Below are 14,074 nucleotides of genomic sequence, written 5' to 3'. Positions count from 1 at the left end.
TTGAGTAGAGATCTGAAGGAAGTGAGAATGCCAGTCTCCTCTGTGTTTGGGGGATGAGTGGTACAAGCAATTGTAAAAGCCCTGGGAAGGGAGCCTGTTGTGTAGTTCAGAGAACATCAAGCAGGTCAAAGTGACTAGAATAGGAAAGGCATGGGGAGAGAGACAGGATGAATGTCAGTGGTCACAAGGAGTTTAGAATCTGCAGGGTCTCTGGATCTAATTCTTAATGCAGTGGGAAGCCATCAGAGGGTCTCAGCTAAGGGATGCTCAGACTTACCCTGTAAAAGGATTGCTTGAGCTATTGCATTGAGTACTACTATAGTAGAGGGATGGAGCTGAAAGCAGGAGATCTGACAGGTGGTTACAATCACAGCACAAGGGAACTATTGGTCAGAGATGCAGTAGAGGAGGTTGGGGAGATATGGTGGTGTTTTGGATATGTTTAGAAGCAGAGTTACCAGGATTTGGTGGTAGAGTAGAAGTCGAGTGGACAGAAAGAGGACTATGGAATGTAGATGCCATTTATTGAGACAGAGGACACAGGGAAAGAGAGTCTTAGGATGAAAATCAAAAGTTTGAGATATGTTAAATTAGAGATGCATGTCAAGTGAAGATACTGAGCAGAGTTGACTATTTGACTGCATTGAAAGGGAGAGGTTGGGACTCATGATTTCAATTTGATAGTCATCATTATAAGATTATATATTTATCTGTTTATCTGTTTTTTTTTTTTTTTGTCTCTTTCTTCCCCAAGAATATGCATTTCACGAGGGCAGAACATCAATCTGTTTTGTTTTTCACTATATCTCCAGCTTCTAGAACATGGACTGGCACATAATAAGTGCTCAATAAATATTATTGAATGGATAAAAAATTAAATACCAATTCAGGACAGTGTAACTTAAGTGAAAAATAGCAGGATATAATAAGTGCTAAAGGATGATATGGTGTGTGTAAGTTGAGACTGGGGAGTCATCAGTGTGGGCTGAAATGATCAAGAAAAGTCTTGGAGGAGGGGCACCTGGGTGGCTCAGTGGTTGAGCCTTTGGCTCAGGTCATGATCCCTGGGTCCTGGGATCGAGTCCTGGATTGGGCTCCCTGCAGGGAGCTTGCTCTTCCCTCTGCCTGTGTCTCTGCCTCTCTCTGTGTGTCTCTCATGAATGAATACATAAAATCTAAAAAAAAAAAAAGTCTTGGAGGATATTGACCTTTATCAGGTCTTAAGGAATGGGTAGATTTATAGGTAAGAAGAGTCAGGAAGAGTGTCAAATTTGGGGGAAAATGATGACTTTGGTTTTGGTTTTGTTGAATTGGAAGTAACAGAGGACAATTTGCATTCAATAGAAAGACATTTACTTTAGTTCTTTAGATGGTTTGAGATATAGACTTGCAAAGCATTCTTCCTTTCTGAAAATAGAACACACAAAGCTACATTAGGATATTGAACCATAAATGTGTTAACAGAATATTAAGTAGGAAGTTTTGACTGAGACACCAAAAAACAGTTGAAGAGTTCCTAAAGCAGCACTTTTCAAAATTTAATGTGCACACAAATTGCCTGGAAATCTTGCTAAAATGCAGATTTTGATTTTGTAGGTCTGGGACAGGGGCCTGAGATTCTCTGTTTCTAATAAGCTCCCAGGCAATGCTGCAGGGTCCTTGAACTATATTCAAGTAATGAGGTGTTAAACCAAAATGAAAATTTTTGAAGGAAATAAGTAAAAACCAGTTACATGATTCTTAAACTCTTCACCGACATTGAGAGTATAAAAAGATTCAGTTGCTGGGCATCAAAGGGAGTTTATTTTAGATTGGACTGATTTTCAGAGAGCTGTTAATGGGCTGTGAGCAAGGGTGTAGGGTGGAAGGTACATCCCCTTAATCTCAGATCAAGAGAGAGGATGTCAGTGAAACTCTTGACAGCACAGTACCTATCACCTATAGATAGAGACAAAGTGGACCAAGAAGGCAAAGGGCAGGACACAGGCTGCTACCTGACAGGTTAAGGCAGCTGCTTAGTAATGAGGCAGTTCACAAAATCTGCCAGGGCAAAGCAAATGTAGGTCAGCAACCAGGCTAGTAGACAGAAGGAGAGGTAGAAGGGAAAGATTGCAGAAGGCCCTAAATAGGGAAGCCGGGAAGACTGAATCAGGTTTGGAATCTAGTGTGGAGGCCGAAAGAGATAAGACCTCTGGCAGCCATCTTAAACCCCTAGATAAGTAAAAGTAAATAGCTGCGGCCTGTAGCCCAAGTCAGTTCCAAGAAAGACCGCAGAACGTCCTTGACAGAAAGTCCCATATCGGAATGACAACAGAGCTTAAGAAACTCCCCCACCCTTTCCCTCATATCGGAATGAGAAAAAAAAAAAAAAAATTCCTTCACCCCTTCTGGAAATCCCCTAGACCAGCCCATAAAAACCCAGCTGTAACCCACCTCAGGGTCCAAGTCCCTGCTCCACTGTGTCGGGTATACTTGGACCCAAGCTCGAGCTTGCAAATAAACCCCCGGTGCGGTTGCATCCGTGTTGGCTCCTCGGTGGTTTCTCAGAATCGCAATCTTGGGCACAACATCTAGATTATTTTAAGGGACCAGAATTTTAATTTCTGAGTGGAGATTCTAAATACAGAATTTTTAAATGTTTTTAGGATCTTATATGATCTATGAGAGATCAGAAAGCAATTCACTGAGTGAGTTTTCATCTAGGGTCAGTTCTCCCACTGAGCAAACTCTGAAGAGGCAGTGGGAAACAAAGTAAAATTGAATTATGGTTATTAAGCCCCTGAATTCTGCCCATTTCATGTTTTGGTAACAAGTGGATTCAAGGCAGAGAAGAAAAATCAGCCTTAGATCTGTATATTAGCTACAACTTCAGCAGTTACAATAATGTTACTGTTGAGTTCCTTTGTCGAAACCAACTGTAAGGAGATTATTTTCCTTTTTTTTCTTTTTTTTTTCATTGTCAAGTACTACCAAGTGTATTGTTTTGGTTTTGCTGTATGATACTTAACATCAATTTTTCACATATCCATAATAAAATACTAGAAAGTTATGAAACTGATTTTTTTTAACAAAAACACCAAAATTTATATACGAAATGATTCATTCAGAGCCCATGGTAGTTTTTGTATAAACCTACTATTAACTATTTAGTGGTTTCACAGAGGCCAAGAAGTCTGTTTTAGGGATGAGTTTATCCATGCCAGTAACTAACACTTCTAATAAGAGACAAGTGTGGTAAACAACATGAGAAATGAGGAGAGGCAATATTTCGAGGTCGGGAACTTTTTTTTTTTTTTTGGATTGCACTGTTATAAAAAAGGTTTCTAATGTGGCTCCTACGCTAGTAATGAAGATAATTCCAAAAAAGGAATTGCACAAGTATTTTGACTAATAATGTTTCCTTAAAGTAAGTGTATAACATGCTTGAGAAGGAGCATAGTCTTTTTCAATACAAAAGCACTGATATGCTGGTTTAAAAAAATAATCATATTGGTTGAAACTTTGGCTTGGTTATTTTCTGATGGGAATGAACCTAGTCATTTATGTTATTTCCATAGATGTGCATCCTAAATATTGGACTTTATTTGCCATTCTGTCCAACCTCTCATTCAAAAGGCAGCCCATCTATACACTTTATGCTGGCTGAGGACTGTCAAGTCTCTGTTGAACATTGGGGTGAAGGTACTATGTTGCAAATACTTTTTTTTTTTTACCGGATGAGCACTGGGTGTTATTCTGTATGTTGGCAAATTGAACACCAATAAAAAATAAATTTATTATTTAAAAAAAGGAGATTATTTTCTAAATGCCGATCCTCTCAGAGATCTTCCACAACACACTGCTATTAACACCACTCCCGTAGGCCAGCCTCACTGTGTCTGCTAATACTGGAAAGAGTTCAGAATGTTCCCACTTGAATAAAACTTTTGCTAATTCCCCTTCTCATTGAGCAGACGAGGGAGGTGGAAGAGCAGTCGTCACTCCTTGATCTCCTAGCAGCTGCATCTGAAATACATTTTTTTCACCTGGGCACATCAGAGTTAGGACAAATGTGGTTTGGAGTAGTTGTGTGTCTGGTATTGTCATCTATGCTGAAGGAGTCTGTGCACATGGAGATCTAATGAAACACAAGTGGTTCTTTGCCCAGCAAACACTTAGTACCTCTGACATAAGCAGAGGTGATTTTGTTAGGTGCCATGCTTGGAACCTGAGAATTATCGTGTGAGATGGTAGAGTGGAAAGATGCATGCACCTCCTAATCTGCCCTTTCTAGATAGAATCTTCTCTTTTGCTCTCAACTTACATTTCATGCATCAAATACACTAAGATTTCTTGAAATCCAAGCATCTGAAGACTTCCTTCAAGACTCTACCTCAATATTCCTTCTCTAAGAGCCTCCCTGATCCTTTATCTTTCAGGCAAGCTTGGCTAATTGAGACAATCTTCTGAGCCTCAAAACACTTGGGACAAAACTCTGTAAGAGCTTTTCTCTGTATGTAGTCATTTTTGGTGCATTACCTGATATGTATGTAAAGGAATGGCCTCCTATTAGTGGGTAGCTTTTCTTTTATTGGATGTTTAATTCCTTGTGTGGTTAAGATACCATTACATTGTCTGATGCCCTAAAAGTTAAGAAAACTCTGGATGAAAAGAGCCTTAGATGGATAGCAGAGAATCATGAAGGAGTCATGGGGTCTTGCAGCAGATTGTGAGCAGGTGAGTCATGAAAGGCAACCAGGCAAATTGCCTTCCAAGTTGCTCTAGTCCTGCAATGCTAGAATGGCAGCATCTCAGCCTATATAAGCTGGAGGACCCCCCAAATCTTGCATTCTTTTTGTTCATTGCCCTTATGTTTTTTCTTAAAATGTAAATAGATTTTGAAGTAACTCATTTTTCCCCGACTATAGACTATAAAGGTAACATATATGTCTATGGTACTTTGTAGTACATGCTGGTGTCTGGCACCATCCCTGTTGGCACCTGTCCTCCTGGTGTAGTTATTAACAGCACTGCCTTTCACACTCAGAAGTATCCTGGCTGGAATCATAACTTACACTGGCACCCTCCTGATTGTACAGGATTTGAATGACCCCTTGCACATACACATACTGGTGCTGTAAATAGCATTGGATACAAATTATTGTACATCTGATTGTGTATAACTGTGTACACATGTTATTTTCTCTTAGGAAAATTCCAAAAATAGAATTTCAGAATCAAAGTTTATAAAAGTATTTCAGACCTTTGATACATTATATCATTTTACTTTCCAGGAGAGTGACAACCATTTAGTTCATAAAAATCTATGGTATTACTAAATAGGAGTTTGGTTATTAAAATCAATGATCCCAACACCAACACCACTGTAACAACTTCAGAAACCAAGAAGTTTCCGAGGCACCTGGGGGCTTAGTTGGTTAAGCATCTGCCTTGAGCTCAGGTCATGATCTCAGGGTCCTGAGATTGAGCACACTTTGGGGTCCCTGCTCAGCAGGGTGTCTGCCTCTCCCTGTGCTCCTCCCCCAACCCTGCTCATGCATGCACTCTCTCTCTCTCAAATAAATATATAAAAATCTTTAAAAAAAAAGAAACCAAGAAGTTTCTATTTTCTCACAATTAAAGCATGAAAATTAGCAACTTATTTCTTCCACCTCTAGCCCCATTTCTCATTATTTTCAAATGTCCTCTGAGTTATATTTCTGTCTTAAAGATAAATTTTTTGGGGATCCCTGGGTGGCGCAGCGGTTTGGCGCCTGCCTTTGGCCCAGGGTGCGATCCTGGAGACCCGGGATCGAATCCCACGTCGGGCTCCCGGTTCATGGAGCCTGCTTCTCCCTCTGCCTGTGTCTCTGCCTCTCTCTCTCTCTCTCTCTCTGTGTGACTGTCATAAATAAATTAAAAAAAATTTTTTTTTACATTATTTATCTTTTCATTTAAGAACTATACAGATACATCATGTTTGTAATCAAGATACTATAATTATTTAGACTATGATGAATCTATGTAATTATATATTAATCGTGCATATTAATAAATATAAATATATATTTTATATTATAAAATATATATTTATATATGTTATAAATATATATTTATATATTTGTGTAGTAATATACCATACATATCTATATATTGTACACAGACATCTGTTTACATATAATAGTATATTTAAATGGAGTCAAGAGTTTCTGTACCCTTTTAATGCCATAGCTTCTCCATTTGTGAGTTCTTTTCTTTTTGCTCTTTTCTCCTTCTCTTTCTTTTGGGCTAGGTTACACTTTGAAGTAAATTCTTTAGTTGGGGAGCATTTATTTTAGATTTCCTGACATATTTGATCATATCTCCATTAGGACTTCTATAATTGTAGCCCTGGTCAGGGTGGGACCACAGATTTCCAGTTCTCTTCCAAATCTGCCTAAAGTGGACAAAATGGAGCTCTTTGTACAGCCAGGCTTTTGGAGCACAGGTATATTTATTGGGATACAAATTGTTGAAATCATAATAAGGCCCCAACTACTATTTCATTCTATTTGTCCTATTTTTTAAGGCAGGGTACTCCTTTGGTTGGAGTTCCACAATCTTGGGGAATTCTTGTTTTTCTTTTTTTTTTTCTTTTCTTTTCTTTTACTTTTTTTATTCTTTTAATAATAAATTTATTTTTTATTGGTGTTCAATTTGCCAACATACAGAATAACACCCAGTGCTCATCCCATCAAGTGCCCCCCTCAGTGCCCGTCACCCAGTCATCCCCACCCCCCGCCCTCCTCCCCTTCCACCACCCCTAGTTCGTTTCCCAGAGTTAGGAGTCTTCCATGTTCTGTCTCCCTTTCTGATATTTCCCACCCATTTCTTCAAATCTAGTCTTGACACATAGCCATTTCTGGATTCCATAATTATAACTGGGAAGGGGTTGAGGGACAAATCCGGATCTCTAGTTATTTGCTCTGGAACTATTAGACAACCACAGGCTGCCAAGGCCTCACATGACTGAGCTGGAACAGGGGCTTAAAGTGTTTAGCTCTTCCCCTCCTGGTGTCAAAAATGGTCAGTTAGGTCAAGCTCTTAAATAGCCCATGAGCAGAGATGGTAGATGAGTAGGTAAGTTCTGTGGCCTAATGCCTTTGAAATTTCTTTGTTCCTTAAATTTGTCTAGCTCAGACTTTTAGATCGTTTTTGGTCTACATTCATATACATTTGCCTCTCACCTGTTTCCTTATGGCATAGATCCCTGAAGACATTCACACACCAGAGGACATTCCAGTATTGACTTCACACAGCTGATTGGTGTTAGGCTACAACTACTAGGTGTGTATCCACATTCAAATATAGCACAGTTTCAGTTAGCCAGTTATAAATACAAGACAAAGAAATTCAAAGAGTATATGATCAATGCTTCCCATGTCATTTTAAATTCCATTATACCTTTTTGTCTGTAGATGATGCTTGGTATAGAATTTTTGGTGCATATTCTTGTATCTTCTGTGATCATATATGTAGTTCTATACTATTCTGAGGTTGGTCTAGTTTGTTTTCCTTTGTAAGTTGTTGTTTCTTTTGCATGCTGTTGTGTAAATGTCGGTGATGGCTCCATCGCTTCTTCTTTTGGAATCTATGGATCCCTTCACTCTGCAGGGCAGGCCATCTTTTTTGTCTCAAAAAAAAAAGTGGTTTTATTAATCCTTGTGTGATTTTTCTCCATGATTTTTCACCCTCAAGCCTGAACTCCATATTCCTGATATAATTTCCTACATGGCCAGTTCTACTTTTTGCTGTTTCTAGTTTGAATTTTTAGTTTTGAGGCAGGTTTAGGTTTCTCTGCCGTCTTTTTAGTCTGCTAGCTTCCCTTACATCCCATTCTGTGGCTTTATTGCTTCTTTGAAGTACTATGTCTCTTCTTCAACTTCTATTTCATTGAATCCCTGTTCTCCTCTATGATTCTTTTTCCAATGTGAGTTTATATCAGAAAATGTTCTGGTTACAACTGATGGAAATCCAACTCAAACCAGTTTAAGTACAAATAGGAAATGTATTGGTTCACATAACCTAATTGTAGGAGAGTCAGGGTTGAAGCTGACTTCAGAGGCACAATGCCATCAGCAGTCTTTCTATCTTCTGCTTCTACTCTCAGGTAGAGGTAGCCTGGTTATGTTCCTATCCCTGCATCAGTGAGCATGGCCAAAAGGTGAAGAAGAGATTGGCTCAACATGGTTCTGCCTCTGTGGCCAGGATATGGGATCTATTACAATAATCCATATATTTTTCCCTATCTTTCTTTTGCAAGATGTTTAGTCTTTAGTTTTATTGTTGCTCCTGCTTGTTATTTGATTTATAAATTGGACAATTCTAACTGGGCTTGCTCTTTGCCCAATAATAATATGAATGATTATTCTGAACCATGCTTTTGCCTACCTTGTCCAAGCCTCTTTGTGTATTGATAACTGATGGTTGTTATTTGTTTTCAGTTGATTGGTACATGTAAGGGACTGAAGCAAGAGCTTCCATGTGCCCATGGCTGAAGGCAACCAGCTGCCACTGCTGCCTTGAGCACTTTCCAGTGGATGAGTGAATAACCGATTAAATGTGAAATCACAGCAACTCTCATTGGGTGAATAGAGGATATAGTCTAGTTGTAGGCCTCATTGAGGCACTGAGTACCATATAGACCCTAGCAATGTAAATTCAGCGTAGTCTGACTCTTCTAAGATTTTATCAATATCTTTAACTGCTTTATTGAGGTATAGTTTACATAGCATCACATTCACCCATTTTCAGTGCACAGTGATTTCTAGTAAATTTAAAAGCTGTGCAAATATCACCACATCCAGTCTTAGAATATTTTTATCACTCCAAAAGATCTATCATGCTCACTTGCAAATAATCGCTGCTCTCGCCCCTGAGCCACAAGCAACACTAATCTACTTTCTGTTTCTATAAATTTGTCATTTCTGGACATTTAGTGTAAGTGGAATCAGAGTATGTGGTCTTTGGCATTCGACTTCTTCCACTGAATATGATGTTTTTGAGGTTTATTCATGTGGCAGTCAATATCAGATGTTGGGGCCATTCTATTGCTGAATAATATCCCCTGGTATGGACTTAATGGCTATATCTTTTGAAGCTCTAAGTGAGGTACATTATCTGACAAAGATTGTTTTCCTGATTTTTAGGGAGAATAAAATATTTTAAATTGAGCCTGGCCTGGATAATGGCTGTAAATAGGGCATGAAAACATTCTTTCCCTTTTCCCCTTGGTAGAGTTTGGAACATACCTGCTCAAAAAAATTAACATTGCCACTTGGACAGAATAATCTGGCCAGAGCATACACATTCATATGCCAATGCAGCTGTCATGGTGGAGATAGGGGACCGAGGAAAGAAGGATAGCAGAGGATTTGTACAATTCTTGGACAGGTAAAAAGCAGCGCCTCTTTAAAACACAGACACACAAATAAACTTTGACACACACACACACACATTTTACAGACACAAAGTACCAGATATGTACACGGAGACACACCCATGCAAAACAATGAGTATATATCCACACAAATGCCAAACAGATACACAAAAGCACTAGCTTTCTTCCAGCATCACTCAGGATGCAAAGTATCTTTGATTTCATTTAAAGTGAAAATAATGATGATATATTCTTTCTATTTCAAGATCATTAAAGACAAGGAGACACCGGTCTTTTTGGAGTTAACAAATTTCATATCTTAGTAAAGAAATAAGCTTTATATAAGATAAGTATGTTATTTCTACCACCCATCCCTCTTTGTGTTGCTTATATTTCTGAAATCACAGGGACAATAATCATGTTAAAGGAAGAGAAGGCAATAAACACACACCTATTATGGATCTATCATTTATGTATATTTATCTATTTATTATCTATCATTTACCATCTATCTCTTTCCTCCCTTTTAGAGACACATGGTATTTCATATATCCATGCACTTATTTATTTTCAATTCTCCTTTTTAGGCCTTTATATTATTATTAATTTTTCTGAATATTTTCCTTTGTGGACATTTAGAGTGTTTATAATTTTCTGACCCAATCTTTCAACTAGCATCCTTGTACACATATACTTGTGCATGAGTGAGAGTATTTCTCTAGAATGTTTTCCCAATGGTTGATTTGTTCAATAAAGAATATCCCAAGCTTAAACTTGATAGATGTTGCCAAATTGTCCTCAAAAAATGTTGCACCATGTTTAGTCACCCTCACTGATATTTTCACTCATTTTCTCTCCTTTCCCTTTATTCCCTTTCACTAATTTTTATATTCCCCAAATGAAGACAAAACATGAGAGACACCTAATTCTGGGAAACGAACAAGGGGTGGTGGAAAGGGAGGTGGGTGGGAGGATGGGCACTGAGGGGGGCACTTGGGATGAGCACTGGGTGTTATGTTATATGTTGGCAAATTGAACTCCAATAAAAAAATTTTTAATAAAATAAAAAAATAATTTAAAAAATGTACCAATTTTAATTCCCATAAGCTCTCTAAAGTAAATTCCCACGCCCCTCAGTCCCCATTATTAGCATTCCTTTTAATTTTTTGATGTCTATGTTGGCATATGCCATGTCTCTTTGTTTTGATTTGCATTTTTCTGATTATTTAGAGTCTTCTCATAAAAATATTGGTCGTAGGAATTTCTCCTTCTGTTTGTATTCCATTTCATATTCTTTGTCCAGGCAAACCAGATTGTTTGCCTTTCTGTTATTGATTTGTAGGAGCTCTTTATGTATTTCAGTTTATATATATAAAATATTCTTTCCATTCTGTCATTGTATTATTGTCTTTATTTGTGGTCGGGATTTTCCATTTATTATCAAGATTTTAAACATTTTTAAATATTGAGATAATTTTAGATTTACAGAAAAGTTGCAAAGATAGAACAAAGAGTTCCTGTATACTCTTCACCCAGCTTCTCCTGATGTTAATATCTTATATAATCATTGTGCATTTGTCAAAATAAGAAATTAACATTGGTATGATAGTACTAAGTTACAGATTTTATTCAGATTTCACCAGATTTTCTAATAATGTCATTTCCTGGTCCCAGATCTCATCCAGGACACTCTGATGCACTTGGTCATCATGTTTCCTTTGTCACCTCCAATCTGTGACAATTTCTCAGTCTTTATTTTTCATGACGTTGACACTTTGGGTGAGTACTTACCTGTATTTTGTAGAATATTCTTAATTTGGGTTTGTCTATTATTTTCTCATGATTTGACTGGAGTTATGGATTTGAAGAATACCTTGGAAGTGAATTTCCCTTCTTACAACATCATGTTGGGGATACATGATATCCACATGACTTACTAATAGTGATGTTAGTCTTCATTACTCACTTAAGATGATGTCAGCCAGATTTCTCCACTGTAAAGTCATTATTTTTCCCTTTCCATTCTCTATTTTTTAAAAGCAAATCACTAATCCAGCTTATACTTAAGGGAAAGGAAATTAAGTTCCACCTCCTGAAACTAAGAAAATAAACTATATTTATTATTTGAAATTCTTCTGTAAAGAAGGTTTATCTCTTTTCCTCCATGTATTTCTTTATTCTTCTATTGTTCATTCTTGTCAGTATGACTGTATGAACATTTATTTTATTTGTTGGACTGTAGTTTATTATAGACATTTGAATTTTGGTATTTTCAATTTTATCAACCTTTTATATATGTCTTCTGTGTTTTACATCTTGTGAAGGAAAGTTTTGCCACTTTAATAATAATAGTATTTCCCTGAAGTTTTTTTTACATTTAAGTATTTAATCTAATAGCAATTCAAATTTGTGTGTGATATGAGAGAAGGCTCTAAATTTGTTTCTTCCATGTTTGCCTTTATTTGTCCTAACATCAATTATTAACATTCTCTCCTATTGGCTTGCAATGCCACCATTATCAAGCATTAAGTGGCGGTCTGTGTGTGTGTGTGTGTGTGTGTGTGTGTGTGTGTGTGAAAGAGAGAGAGAGAATGGAGATTCATTATAGACTTTCTTTCTTCAAGTATATTTAGCATATAGTGCTATATTAGTTTCAGGTGTACAATATAATGATTCAACAATTCTATATATTACTCAGTGCTCATCAGGATAAGTGTACTCTAAATCCCCTTTATCTATTTCATCCATCATCCCACATACTTTCCCTCTGGCAACCAGAAGACCTGAACAGACATTTCTCCAAAGAAGACATAGCCAACAGACACATGACAAGATGCTCAACATCACTAATCACCAGGGATATGTTTTGCTATTTCTATCAAAATTCTACATTGTTTTAGTACTGTTATTTTACAGTATGTTTTGATATCAGGCAAAACTCTTCCATTTCTTCTTTTTCAAAAGAAGCCAGACACAAAAAGGCACATACTGTTATTCCATTTATAGGGAGATGTCCAGAATAGGCAAATCCATAGAGACAGAGGATAGATTAGTGGTTGCCAGGGATGGAGGGAGGAAGAAATAGGGAGTGACTGCTAATGGAATTGAGGTTTCTTTCTGTGGTGATGAAAATGTTTTAGAATTAGTGGTAATCTATGCACAGCTTTATCATACACTAAAAATCACTGGATTAATACTTTACAAAGATGAAATTTATGGTATGTGAATTATATCTCAATAAATCTATCATTTAAAAAATGAAGCTGAAAATGGATACAAGGTTTCTGCTTGAGATCCTAAGTCTTAAACTTAGATTTTTGATGATGATTGCAACTCTGTAAATACTAAAAACTACTGAGATGTACACTTCAACAAGTTAACTTTATGTTTATAAATTTCATATTCCTAATGCTGTTCAAATATATATAGGCAATTTTTGTTAAATTTGTCTTCTGATAAAATAAACTTGGAAAATTAAAATAAGGACATTGAGAACTTGAACTTTGATTAACGTTGCATTGAATTAAATTATGGAATAATTTGGAAAGAATGGTTAACTTTACATTATTGGCTTGTCCCATTGGGATCATGATGGTGTCCTTCTGGATAATTGAAGTTTCCTTCAAACAAGTCTTGCACATATTCAGAGTGTCATTTGTTAATTTATGCTTCCTTTGTGAATCAATCTTTCTCTATTAACATTTTGTGATGTGTATAAAATTAATTTTTAAGTTGTTGGTTATGTTTCTGGCTCCCTTATTGAATTGTCATATTGATTAAAATAGCTTTTCATTTGATTATTCCTGAATTTCTAGGCACATAGCCATATCATCTACACATAGAGTTTAATCTTTTCAAAAAAAATATTGCATCTCATATTCCTATTTCTTGTATTGTTGCAATGACAACGTTCTATATTATAATCTTGTACATTAGATGAGAGAGCTGGTCTCTCTTATTCCTTGCCCTTTTATGTATGTTATTTGTTCTTGGTTGCTGTATCTCTCTTAAACAAAAGTAGTATCCTTGTATCTCCCATTGTAAAGGTAAATTTTTCCCTTTGCAAATGAGAGATTTATGAAAAGATCATTTGAAACCATTTGAATATTCTGTTTACCAATAAATTATAAACTAATGATGCTAGTATCCGTTAATAATTCTTTTAAGATTTATTTATTTGTTTGTTTGTTTATTTATTTTTTTATACACAGAGAGAGAGAGAGGCAGAGACATAGGAGGAGGAAGAAGCAGGCTCCATGCTGGGAGCCTGACGCAGGACTCGATCCGGGGACCCCAGAATCGTGCCCCAGGCCAAAGGCAGGCCCAAACCGCTGAGCCACCCAGGGATCCCCTCCGTTGATAATTCTTGCCTGAATCAATTATTACATTGACTTTGCAAGATGGTAATTTTCCTCACTAATTTCTTTTGTTTCTTTTACATCTATTAGCCAGCTTTCTTCTCTAAAGAAAAGATCTTTCCTTGTTTATCTCTATTTTGGCATATCATCATGGACTCATGATGGATTCTTTCCTAATTCATGTGTTCTAATCTATTACTGCCATTATTCTGTTTGGTATTCACATTGTCCCCTATTTGGCCAGGTGTGCTCCTTTAACTTAGCTTTATGACCTTCTCACAAGGCACAACAAAATTTCAAGTTTTATCATGTACTCTCC

At 36.9% G+C, this 14,074-nt stretch overlaps 1 long non-coding RNA gene across 4 annotated transcripts in view; it reads left to right on the top strand.

The window, feature by feature from the left end:
- The window catches only part of LOC112668730 (uncharacterized), a 32,935-nt gene extending 19,803 nt beyond the window's left edge, over nucleotides 1–13,132 (top strand). For 2 of the 4 annotated variants that reach the window (XR_007405354.1, XR_007405355.1), the window contains 2 exons: nucleotides 6,351–6,466; nucleotides 11,072–13,132. This is a non-coding gene — a long non-coding RNA (uncharacterized LOC112668730). The remainder of the gene's footprint in view (nucleotides 1–6,350; nucleotides 6,467–11,071) is intronic. The other 2 variants (XR_007405357.1, XR_007405356.1) reach the window with 1 other exon arrangement.
- Nucleotides 13,133–14,074: the final 942 nt, after the last annotated feature.

Source organism: Canis lupus, chromosome 23 (assembly GCF_003254725.2).
Source record: "Canis lupus dingo isolate Sandy chromosome 23, ASM325472v2, whole genome shotgun sequence".
Lineage (NCBI taxonomy): Eukaryota > Metazoa > Chordata > Mammalia > Carnivora > Canidae > Canis > Canis lupus.
The sequence above is the reverse complement of the archived record's forward strand: the minus strand, read 5'-3'. Positions and strand labels throughout refer to the sequence as shown.